This window comes from Sciurus vulgaris (genome assembly GCF_902686455.1).
Source record: "Sciurus vulgaris genome assembly, chromosome: 12".
Lineage (NCBI taxonomy): Eukaryota > Metazoa > Chordata > Mammalia > Rodentia > Sciuridae > Sciurus > Sciurus vulgaris.
Window position 1 is genome coordinate 31,648,130 of NC_136473.1, and position 13,493 is coordinate 31,661,622.

The following is a 13,493-nucleotide window of genomic DNA, read 5'->3' on the forward strand; positions in this document are numbered from 1 at the left end:
ACAAATTTTTCTAGCACTGCAAGAAAACAAAATTCCAGGTACCTCTTATAAATAACAATGTATACTTTTGATGTTGCCAGTCGATATGTTTTTTTCAGTCCCTTAGGCTCTTAAACTAACTTTCTTATAAAGCAAGGTAGACAATTACAAACCTGTTCAATATTTTAAGCCTCATTTCTCATAAGCAAATAAATTGGAAAAAGAATTTCTCTCCTTAACGACTCAAGTGGCTATATTAGACATTTTAAATGTAAATGATCTGCATATGATCCTCCAGTGCAGGCTATGAGGATTCATCATGTATCCTGTAGCTTACAAGAGGAATCAGTTAACTATAATGAGCTCTTTTTTGATGCCAAAGTATATTCAGTATTTTCATGATTGATATGTGTTACACACACACACACACACACACACATGCACCAATTTTGGTTCTCAGGATTTAAATTAGGACCTCATATATGCTAAGCATGCACCCTACACTGAGCTACAGACCCAGTCTTGAGCTGTATTTTTTAAATCTAGATATGTGCTCATATGAAATGGTTATACTTTTAATAATTTCAAATCAATTAATGCATTAAGTGAGTGTGGTGTGCCTATTTATTTATTTGCAGGGTTAGGGGTGTAGCTTAATGGTGGAGTCCAAGCATGTGTGAGTCCCTGAATTTGATCTCCTGTACCACAAACAGACAAATTTTTACAGAACATATCCTACCATATTTCCCCTATCAACCAAAATAAGATTATTTTTTCTCTTGAAGTGATTTGTTTCAGTCTGTTATTACTCCCTCAATCTCATCCAATATGGCAATGGCACTGAAAAACAATACTTGGGTTTCTTATTTGCAAACTTTGTTATTTTTTCCTTAATATAAATTATTTGACAGCTCTTCTTTAACCCCTATAGCTATTCTCTAAAGAATTCTGTATATTTTAAATAGAGAATAAGTCTCTGTTCTGTAAATAATACACAGCATCAGTCTTACAAAATAAATGTCCTTTTTGTGCATTGTACATATCCAGACATATTCCCTACCTCATTCCCCTGCTCATCTCTAACCCTTCCTCCTTTGCCACACATCACCTGCTTCAACCTTTTCACCCTTGTTTTGATACATTATTTGTGTCCTTTCCTCAGCATCCCCCTGCTTCATATAGAATTGATTCACTTGGCACCTGCATACATTTCTGACCCTCTACCCTCCTACACAAGGCTCAATCTCTACTCTGCCCAAGGCCGTCTTCTGACTGCATCCTTTGTCTCCCTCCTCCACTCCCAAACTCCAGCCCTTGTTTTTTATTGACTTTTCTGCTCAAAACTGCCTCCCCAAAATATTCATAACCCTCCTTACTGCAATCCCACAAATCTTATCACTAGAAGGACTTTCCAGTCTGTGAGAATCCCTGCATTTACATTTAGTTGTTCTGGTCTATGTATAGCAGTTTACTTTTTTGTCCCTGAAGCATTCATTTGGAGTCTTAAATTTTCTGAGACCTCTCTTTCCAGGTATCTGTAGCAATGCATGTTAAGCATGCATAAAATTTATTTTTATGGAAATAACTCAAATATATGATACTGTAGCCTGATGGTCATCTGTAGCAATAATCACAAAACAAAAATTGCTTCTCACACATGGGAAACTTACTTCTTTACTAGAGTTTTATTTGTTAGTACTGCAATTGAACCCTGTGCATGCCAGGCAAGCATTCTGCTATGGATACATCCTCAGTTCTTTGGGAAACTATGTTAACAACTTTTTCTGGTTTTGCAGTGCTGACATGTGCCACATGTCATACTAAGTATGCTAAGTATGTGCTCTACCAGTGAGTTAAATCCTCAACCCCCTTAATAACCACTTTCTGATAAAAGTGCCAGGTCAACATTTGTAATGGTTGGAATATGCAGTATCCCCCAAAAATCATATGTGGGTGATACAAGAATGTTGAGAGGTGAAATGATTGGGTTATGAGTGCCTTAATCTAACTGTTTGGTTAACTCACTGATACAAATTAACTGGGCAGTAACTGTAGACAGGTAATGTGTGACTAGAGGATATAGGTCGTTGTGGGTATGTCTTTGGGGTTCACATTTTGTCCCTGGTGAACAGAGCTGTCTGTGCTTCCTGGTGCTATTTCCTGAGTTGTCTTTCTCTATCATATCCTTCCACCAAGATATTCTGCTTCACTTTGTGCCCAGAGCTATGAAGTCAACAAATCACAGGCTGAACCTCTAAAAACCATGAGCCAAAATAAACTATTCTTCCTCTACATTGTTCTTGTCAGTCTTTTGATCACAGAGATGAAAAAGCTGATCATAACAGCATTCTAAAGACATTTTTAGACCTGTCTTGATTCTAGACATAAAACTGATTCTTAAAAATCACCCTATGAGCATATAAGATCTGAATAAAATTGTATGTGTCTAAATATTTTTAAAAGCAAACACTTGCATATTTTTCAAGTACAATTCTAAAAGTAGCTATTTGAGGAACTCTGTCATCTGTTTGCTGCAATAAAGCTTCTATGCAATGTAGGAGGCCGGGCACGCCCGGTGCCTCCTCCCCCTACGTGCGCAGGCCGCCCTGCGCCGCAGCCCCACCAACCTCCCGCGCATGAGGCTGCCTGGCGCCGTGATAGCCGCGTGGGCGAGGCGACAGCGGTGGCTACCACCGGCCCTTCCCCGCCCCCCACCCCATGGTGCTGCCCGGAGAGCAGGAACGGCCGGTGCCCCTGAGCGGCCAGTGGCAGCGGCGCACCCGGGGATGAATGACTGATTCGCAGCCCGACTGTGCGGGTACGCTTTTGGCGGCAGCCTGAGAAACCTAGTGAGTGAGGCATAGGTCCAGGAAGACGCGGAAACGCTGGGCTTGAGGGGAGACCGGCACTTCAGCCCGCAAGACCTGCAAAGAGAAGCATGCAAGGAAGCATCCCCCAAAAATAGAATAAAGAAGTTGGTCATTACCAGTCCACCTCCAATTCTTTCAGGCTGTCTCATCGCTGCAGGCAGCAACAATGCAATTTCCAAAAACTGAAACTTCATGTCTGCCTATAATAACTGTGATCAGATATGAACTGAATGCAAAATAATAGTAATAATAGAAATCAAAAGCTTTGGGCTTGCTGCAAATGAAGGTCATAGGGCACAAAAACTTCTCTTTGGCATAATCACTCCTGTTTGGGAAAAGATTGATGCTAAATAGATCATTCACTGTTTTGCCCAGGGTCAAAAACGCCCTTTGCCCAGAACTGTTTAAATATTGAAGAGGAAATATGAAGCTTCAAGATCTTCATTTGGTCACCAACCAGTCATTCCAAACACTGTCTCCTCTCTAAACTTCTTACCATTTATTCTCACAGTAAATCATACCCTTTTTTTTTTTTTTTTTTTTTTTTTTTTTTTTTTATACTCTGTACTTATCTTCTTGCTACATTCTTGTATGGAATTGCTAGTCAGGGCCCAGAGTATACTAACCACTAACCTCTCGTGACTTTGGCATTAGCACAATGTAAGAAGTTCATTAATTCATTCAGTAGATGTTGAGGGCTATGCCATGCCGACTATGCCAAGATGGCGCCCGCAACCAGCCAGAAGTTGTTTTGATCACATCGGTGGTGAGGAGATCGGTTAACATAGACACACCCAGGTGCTTTATCATTGGCCGTATTTAAGTAAGTCCAGGCACACAATGCTTGCACATGTGTTCCCTAGTGTTCCTGCCTGTTTGACCTTTACCGTGTCCCTCAGCTGATCTTCACTTAACTAGCCTTGGCCCTACCCTTCAGCTTCTGAAGGGAATATAAGCCGGCACTCCTCAGCGCTGGTGTTCCGTGTTCCTGAATCATCAATAAACTGCTTCAAATTCAATAGTCTTGCTGCCCGTTTGTCTCCGAGCCAAATCGACTCTGCTGGACAGTGTCAAGTAGATATTTGTTGAATACCAATGATATACCAGGTATCACATGGGGGGGGGGGTGCCCTGAGATTCCATGGCAAAGACAACATTATCCTATCCTCAGACAACTGTTATCTAGAGGGAGAGAGACAAAGGCAAAGGGCTGGAGGGTGTGATAGCGCATAAGCTTAGCACAAGGGCCTGGGTTCAAGCCCCAGCATCTAAGAGAAAGAGAGAGAGAGAGATAACTAAAGATGTAGGTACCATCAAGTAAGCCAAGTTTGGGAGTCCTAAGAGTATATTTGGGTAAAGAAACTGGAGTATATACACACAATGGAATACTATTCAGCCATAAAAAGAACAAAATTATGGCATTCACAGGTAAATGAGTGGAGTTAGAGAATATCATGCTAAGTGAAATAAGCCAATCCCAAAAAAACCAAAGGCCGAATGATTTTTCTGATAAGTGAATGATGATACATAATGGGGGGAGGGAGGCAAAAATGGAGGAAGGATGAATTGTATAGAGGAAAATAAGGGGTGGGGAGGGTGTGGGAGGAAGGAAAGATAATAATGAGACAAACATCATGACCCTATGTACATGTATGATTACACAAATGGTGTGATTCTACTTTGTGTACAACCAGAGAAATGAAAATTGTACCCCATTTGTGTACAATGAATCAAAATAATAAAAAATAAAAATAAAAAAGAGCATATTTGGAGGAGATTGAGCTGGTGTAGAGTCTTGGAATGAGCCCCCCACCCCACCCCTTTTAAAGAGCTCATCATTAGGGTAACGGCAGCACTGATGGAGGGAAGTGCCTGCTTATCTGTCATGCAGAATGAATGTGAAAGCCTGGATAAATGATTTTGTGTAAAGGGTGTGGGAGAAGGAGGAAGGTCAAGGAACTCCTGCATTTCTAGAATAGTCAACTCAATGTAGGCTAATCATTCCAGAATGGTGATTCTCAAAAGTGTGGACAAGCAACAGCAGTTGCTGATGAACTGATGAAAATGCAGATTCCCAGGTCCCACCCCAGAACATTCAATGTTGGGATGGGAACCAGTGACTTGTGCATTAGCAAGTGCTCCAGGTGATTGTAGTGCACACTTGAGTTTGAAAATAAATGTTTTAGCACATGGATCTTAAGACCATTTTGCTAATATCCCAAAAAATGTTCAAAAAACTATATACCATTCACATCCTTTAAATTTAGCACCTAAATATTTACTTTGTTAGTATAGTTACAAAATATATAAATCTAACACAGTAAAACTATTTTTAAAATACATTTGATTAAATCAAAAGGTTCTTAAGCAGTTTGATACCCTTTATAACACATTTTTAAAAATGATCAAGTTATCCCACTCCTTGTTTTATACCCAAAGGACTTAAAATCAGCACACTGCAGTGATGCGGAAGCAGACACATCTATGTTTGTAGCAGCTTAATTCACAATAGCTGAACTATGGAACCAGCCTAGGTGCCCTTAAATAGATGAATGGATAATGAAAATGTGATACATATACACAATGGAATACTGCTCAGCCATAAAGAGAAATTAAATTATGGCATTTGCCAGTAAATGGATGGAACTGGAGACTATTATGATAAGCAAAATAAGCCAATTCCTAAAAAACAAAGGCCAAAGTTCTCTGATATGTGGATGCTAACTCACAATAGGTGGGTGGGCTGTAGAGAAGAATAGAAGTACTTTGGATAGACATAGGGGAATAAAGGGAAGGTAGCAGGAATGGGAATAGGAAAGATAGTAGAATTAATCAGACATTACCTTTCTATGTGCATATATGAATACACAACCAATGTAATTCCACATCATGTACAACCAGAAGAATGGGAAGTTATACTCCATATATGTATAACATGTTAAAATACATTCTACTGTCATGTACAAATCATAATACCAAATTTTCCTTAAAAAGCTAAAAAAAATAAGCAACTTCCATTTTGAGAGGGTGCTGGGAATCAAACTCTATAGTCAGGAAATTTGCTTTGGTCTAGCTATTTTGATAGTAAGTGTAAATTTGAAGCATTCTATCACCCTCTGCTTTCTCTCTTTTCCCTAAAACTTTGCATTCTGTTTAATCAGCATTTATTGAGCTCCTACTGTGTGCCAAAGCAGTATGGCAAGCAACACAAATTAAATATAAATAAAATATTGTCCCTGCACTCTGAGATTTTACTGTATGGTACAAAAGAGAAAAATGGAAAGAAAAAGGAAGGAAGAAAGAGAGAGAGAGAAAAGAAGGGAGGGAGGGAGAAAGAAACGCACACTATGTTTTGATGTTTATAATTTTAGAAGTTAGAAAGATTGAAGAAAGTGCTGATTAACTCTAAAAGATAGAGGTATTAAATACTAAAGGTTTTATTCTGTTTTGCCTCAGAAGCAATTTTTTTTAATGCAGGATTGAACTGAGGGCCTCATGCTGACTGAGCATTGCACTGAACCATTGAACTGTAACCCCAGCCCCAGAGAGTCAATTTTGTATGTACCAAGAAGGCTTATGTATCAAGATTTTTTAAAAATTTATATTAACTGATTAACATCACGAATTCAAACCCTTATTTCTTCCTAACGTTTTTAGGTCCTTAATATTCTTTTGCAGAGTGGAAGGGGGTAGCTGTGAATTGAACCCAGGGGTTCTTTACCATTGAGCTACATCTCCAACTCTTCTTATTTTTTTAAATTTTGAGACAGGGTCTGGCTAAGTTGTTGATGCTGGCCTCAAACGTGTGATTCTCCTCTCACAACCTCATAAGTCACATGCCCTATTACACCTGGCTTTTTTCTTTTCCTTTCTTTCTTTTTCTTTTCTTTTCTTTTCTTCCTTCAACTCAGGATCTTGTAAAGTTGTCCAGGCTGTTCCCCAACTCCTGGGCTCAAATGTTCCTCCTGCCTCAGTCTCCCAAATAGCTGGGACTATAGGTATGGGTCACTGGGTTGGAGTCCAAAATTCTTAGTCTATTTTATTTTATTTTTTATTTGTTTTAAATAATTTTTTTAGTTGTAGATGGACATAATACCTTTATTTTATTTATTCATTTTTGTGTGGTGCTGAGGATCGAACCCAGTGCCTCATGCATGCCAGGTAGGCGCTCTACCACTGAGCCACAACACCAGTCCTCTTACTCTATTTTAAATAACTGTTCATTGTCAATTCTAGGGGACCTCTTATTAATGCTAACCTGGGCTCGTTTACAAACTTTATGCCTTTAATCTTTAAACTTTATTGGCAAATTTAACATTTTCTATTTCCTTCAAAAATATTTCGATATAATAAACAAAACCTCCCTGAGTATTAGGTAATTCTTAAAAATGTGAAATGTAACAACTCAACTTTTTTTGTGTGCCAGTGGTGCTAGAAATTGAACTCAGGGCCTTGCACATGCTAAGCAAGTGCTCTACCATTGAGCAATATCTCTAGCTCTTCTTTCATATCACTTTGAGACAGAATCTCTCGAAGTTGCCCCGGCTGGCTGGAACTTGCAGTCTTCTTGCCACAAGCTAGGAATGCAGACATGCACCAGCACACAGGGCGACATAGAACTTTTAAATACAATGAGATATAAGTCAACATAAATGTTCCCACTTAGGAACATTTCAAGTTAAGATCACAAGTTTAAATCAATTAATCAATTTTGCATATTAGAGTTAAAAGGATGAAGTTCTAATAGGCCAATGTATTTTATACTTTAAAAATAAACAAGGCCGCTCTCCGGTCCAGCGCAGGAGGCCGTAGGCAGCCATGGCGCCCAGCCCGAATGGCATGATCCTGAAGCTGCACTTCCAGAAGGACTGGCAGCAGCGCATGGCCACGTGGTTGGCCCGGAAGATCCGCAGGCGCAAGGCCCGGCAAGCAAAAGCGCCTGCAGCGCCCGGCGCCCTGCGTCTGGACCCATCCGGCCCTACGGTGCGGTATCACACCAAAGTCCAAGCTGGCAGGGGCTTCAGCCTGGAGGGGCTAGGGTGGCAGGCATCTCTGTGGACCCCAGGAGGCGGAACAGATCCACCGAGTCCTTGCAGGCCAACGTGCAGCGGCTGAAGGAGTACCACTCCAAGCTCATCCTCTTCCCCAGGAAGCCCTCTGCTCCCAAGATGGGAGACAGCTCTGCTGAAGAACTCAAACTGGCCACCCAGCTGACAGGACCAAGAATGCCTATCGAAACGTGTGCACGACGGAGAAAGCCAGAGTCATCACCGACAAGGAGAAGAAGTTCAAGGCATTTGCCAGTCTCCGCATGGCTCGTACCAATGGCCAGCTCTTTGGCATCCGGGCAAAGAGAGCCAAGGAAGCTGCAGAACAGGACGTTGAAAAGAAAAAATAAAGTGCTGTGGGGCCTTGTAATAAATGTCTGGGTGAGACTAAAGCTGGGACCCCTGTGCTCTACCTCCACGTGCAGCGCCCAACCTGTGGTGGGTCAGTCTGTGGGCTGTGGTGCTGGGTTCTCGGTGGCTGCCCAGACCCTGCATTGCCATCCTTTTTTCTGTGTGTTGATGTCACATCTCAAGACTTAGATAAGGCACTTGAAAAAATAAACTAAAATTAAAATAAAATAAAAAACAAAAAGGCGCTAGGGTGTAGTTCAGCAGTAATACGCTCACCTAGCATGCTTGAGGCCCTGGATTCCATCCCCAGCACTACACATACACACAAAGGCATAAGTACATTTCTTTTTTCAAAAACAACTGGGGATGTACTTTTCTGTTAGATGCAACAATTGTTACAGAGCACATAACTATAGTATGATTTTGATTTTTCTAAATATTTAGAATTTTTTTGAAACTAAGAAGATGCTTACTCACTGAGAAGACAGTTATACACTTCAATGTTGATTCATTGATTATAACAAATGCACCATTGTGGTCAGAGATGCAGGAAATGGGGAAGTTTGGGAGGATAGGCGTTAGTGGAAACCCTGTACTTTCTGTTCTATACTGCTGTGCACTTAAACAGCTCTAAAAGACACAGTCTGCTAATCAAAAGAAAGAGAATGAATCCAGAGTTCTCTTGAAAACAGTTACTATGTCTGTTAATAGGAGATTTTGGTTGGTATGTTACATATCCATCCAAACACTCAATTCCATTTCTAATTGCTCTGTCAATGACTTCATAACTTCAAGAGATAGGCCATATTCCTGTGTTCAAGGTATACACATAGCCTAATTCTTGATTATCTTACAAAATTATGTAATATATGCTAGTTGGTCGCTTGATTAGATTTTGTAAAACTTTAGTTTTTAAGATAAGACAAAAGGCTGGAGTTGTAGCTCAGTGGTAGAGTGCTTGCCTTGCACATATGAGGTACTAAGTTTGATTCTCAGCACCGCATAAAAATAAATAAAGGCATTGTGTCCATATACAACTAAAAACATTTAAAATATATATATATATATATATATATATATATATATATATATATATATATATATAAGTCCATGTTTGTCAGGTATGGTAGCATGTGCCTATAATTCCAGCTACTCAGGAGGCTGAGGAGGGAAGATCTTTTGAGCTCAGGAATTTGAGGCCAGTCTGGGCAACATAGCAAGAATTCTACCTCAATTTTTTTAAAAAAAAAGTGTTATTTCTCAGAATTTTTGTGTTTCAGAAGATTTTTCTCTGCCTAGTAATTTTAATTTACAAGTAATTTTAGCAACCATTATCTCTCAACTCTTAAAGATTCCAAAAGAGACATGAACAAGTAATTGTACTGTATGGTAAAATATTAAATTACCGAGGAAGTGCACACAGAGAAAAATAGAGGATAGGTAATCTTTTTTTTTCTGGAAATTTACCCAGGGGTAAGGGCCCTTTACCACTGAGCTATAACCCCAGCCCTTTTTAAAAATTTTTAATTTTCTTTATTTTTTTTTAATTTTTAATTTTAATTAAAAATTATAAATTTACATAGGGCAATGTTGTTTGATTCATTTTGTTATTTTTTCCCCTTCCCCCTCCCCGCCCACCCTCTTTTCCCTCTATACATTCCTTTCTTCCTCATTCTTACCACCCTCCTTATCCCTAACCCTAAACCTAACCCTAACCCTAACACTAACCCCTCCTACCTCCACCCCCGTATGTCCTCATCCGCTTATCAGCGAGATCATTCGTCCTTTAGTTTTTTGAGATTGGCTTAACTCACTTAGCATGATACCCTCCAATTTCATCCATTTGCCTGCGAATGCCATAATTTTGTCATTCCTCATGGCAGAGTAATATTCCATTGTATATATATGCCACAGTTTCTTTATCCATTCATCAACTGAAGGGCATCTGGGCTGGTTCCACAATCTGGCTATAGTGAATTGAGCAGCTATGAACATTGATGTGGCTGTATCTCTGTAGTATGCTGCTTTTAAGTCCTTTGGGTATAGGCCAAGGAGTGGGATAGCTGAGTCAAATGGTGGGTCCATTCCAAGCTTTCTGAGGAATCTCCATACTGCTTTCCAGAGTGGCTGCACAAGTTTGCAACCCCACCAGCAATGTATGAGTGTACCTTTTTCCCCACATCCTCGCCAACACCTATTGTTGCTTATGTTCTTGATAATCGCCATTCTAATTGGGGTGAGATGAAATCTTAGGGTAGTTTTGATTTGCATTTCTCTTATTACTAGAGATGTTGAACATTTTTTCATATATCTGTTGATTGCTTGTACATCGTCTTCTGTGAAGTGTCTGTTCATTTCCTTAGCTCATTTGTTGACTGGATTATTTGTATTCTTGGTGTAGAGTTTTTTGAGTTCTTTATAGATTTGGGATATTAGCGCTCTATCTGAAGTATGATTGGCAAAGATATTCTCCCACTCTGTAGGCTCTCTCTTCACATTACTGATAGTTTCCTTTGCTGAGAGAAAGCTTTTTAGTTTGAATCTATCCCAGTTGTTGATTCTTGCTTTTATTTCTTGGGCTATGGGAGTCCTGTTAAGGAAGTCTGCTCCTAAGCCAACAAGTTGAAGGTTTGGGCCTACTTTTTCTTCTATAAGATGCAGGGTCTCTGGTCTGATTACGAGTTCCTTGATCCATTGTGAGTTGAGTTTTGTGCAGGGTGAGAGATAAGGGTTTAATTTCATTCTGTTGCATATGGTTTTCCAGTTTTCCCAGCACCATTTGTTGAAGAGGCTATCTCTTCTCCATTGCATATTTTTGGAACCTTTGTCTAGTATGAGAAAATTGTATTTATTTGGGTTTGTGTCCGTGTCCTCTATTCTGTACCATTGATCTACCTGTCTATTTTGGTACTAATACCATGCCGTTTTTGTTACTATTGCTTTGTAATAGAGTTGAAGATCTGGTATTGCGATACCACCTGCTTCGCTCTTTCTACTGAGGATTGCTTTAGCTATTCTGGGTTTCTTATTCTTCCAGATGAATTTCATAATTGCTTGCTCTATTTCTGTAAGGTACATCATTGGGATTTTAATTGGAATTGCATTGAATTTGTATAGCACTTTTGGTAGTATGGCCATTTTGACAATATTAATTCTGCCTATCCATGAACATGGGAGATCTTTCCATCTTCTAAGGTTTTCTTTAATTTCTTTCTTTAGTGTTCTGTAGTTCTCATTGTAGAGGTCTTTCACCTCTTTTGTGAGATTGATTCCCAAGTATTTTATTTTTTTTGATGCTATTGTGAATGGGGTAGTTTTCCTAATTTCTCTTTCTGAAGATTCATCACTTATGTATAAAAATGCATTGAATTTATGAACATTGATCTTGTAACCTGCTACTTTACTGAATTCACTTATGAGTTCTAAGAGTTTTCTGGTGGAATTTGCAGGTTCCTCTAAATATATAATCATGTCATCAGCAAACAGGGAAAGTTTGAGTTCCTCTTTTCCAATTCGTATCCCTTTAATTTCTTTGGTTTGTCTAATTGCTCTGGCTAGAGTATCAAGAACAATGTTGAATAGAAGTGGTGAAAGAGGGCATCCCTGCCTTGTTCCAGTTTTTAGGGGGAATGCTTTCAGTTTTTCACCATTTAGAATGATATTGGCCATGGGCTTAGCATAGATGGCCTTCACAATGTTAAGGAATGATCCCACTACCCCAATTTTTTCTAGTGTTTTGAGCATGAAGGGATGCTGTATTTTATCGAATGCTTTTTCTGCATCTATTGAAATAATCATGTGATTCTTAACTTTTAGTCTGTTGATATGGTGAATGACATTTATTGATTTCTGGATGTTGAACCAACCTTGCATCCCTGGGATAAAACCCACTTGATCGTGATGCACTATCTTTTAAATATATTTTTGTATGCGATTTGCTAAAATTTTGTTGAGAATTTTTGCGTAAATGTTCATTAAGGATATTGGTCTGAAATTTTCTTTCCTCGATATATCTCTGTCTGGTTTAGGTATCAGGGTGATATTGGCTTCATAGAATGAGTTTGGGAGGGTTCCGTCCTCTTCTATTTTATGGAATACTTTGAGAAGTATTGGAATGAGCTCTTCTTTAAAGGTTTTGTAGAACTCGGCTGAGAACCCATCTGGTCCCGGACTTTTCTTTGTTGGTAGGCTTTTGATGACCTCTTCTATTTCATTGCTTGAAATTGATTTATTTAAGTTGTCTTCCTCGTTCAGTTTAGGCAATTCATATGTCTCTAGAAACTTGTTGATGTCTTCGAGGTTTTCTGTTTTGTTGGAGTATAGATTTTCAAAATAGCTTCTAATTATGTTTTGTATTTCACTCGTGTCTGTTGTGATATTTCTTTGTTCATTCCGAATTTTAGTAATTTGAGTTTTCTCCCTTTTTCTCTTTGTTAGGGTGGCTAAGGGTTTATCAATTTTGTTTATTTTTTCAAAGAACCAACTATTTATTTTGTTAATTTTTCCGATTGTTTCTTTTGTTTCAATTTCATTGACTTCGGCTCTGATTTTAACTATTTCCTGTCTTCTACTACTTTTGGTGTTGGTCTGCTCTTCTTTTTCAAAAATTTTTAATTTTGAGATAGGTCTTGCTAAATTGATGAAGCTAACCTCAAACTTGCAATCCTCCTGCATCACGTCAGAACTTACTGGGATTACAGACATGCATTATCACACTTCACTGATTGAGTCTTGAAAGGGAAGGTGTCATGATATATTTTCAGAGCACTTGGTAACTAAGAAAAGTTTAATATAGTAGGTCAATGCTAAACAAAATAGAGAAAGAAATTCAATAAGGAATGAACTATATTCAAAGGCATACCGAGTAGTTTGCTATAGAATCCTGCCTAACATTTTGTATAGTTCTAAATAAACATTTCTTGAGTAAATTAATGAATTTAATAATGAATAAATACAGCATAAATTGTTCAGAGAAGAACATTAGCTTGGAAGTAAGAAAGTGTAAATCAGGATGTGTGGTTATGGATTTGACTTACAGTAAAATAAAATACATCTAGGTACTGGGGATATAGCTCAGTAGTACAGCACTTGCTTACCTTATGTGAGGAAGGCCCTGGGTTAGATCCCCAGGATCACAAAAAATAAATAAAATAATATGTATTCTACCTTTCCTAAAAATTCCCTATATTCTATCTACTCATTCATCCCCCCCTTTCTAAGAACCCCTGTTCATTTTACTGTCTCC

The 13,493-nt window shown here is 38.9% G+C and overlaps 1 pseudogene across 1 annotated transcript; it reads left to right on the plus strand.

The window, feature by feature from the left end:
* The first annotated feature begins 7,636 nt into the window (after positions 1–7,636).
* On the plus strand, positions 7,637–8,449 carry LOC306641644 (large ribosomal subunit protein eL13-like; annotated as a pseudogene). The gene has a single exon. The product of its transcript is annotated as a large ribosomal subunit protein eL13-like (transcript).
* Positions 8,450–13,493: the final 5,044 nt, after the last annotated feature.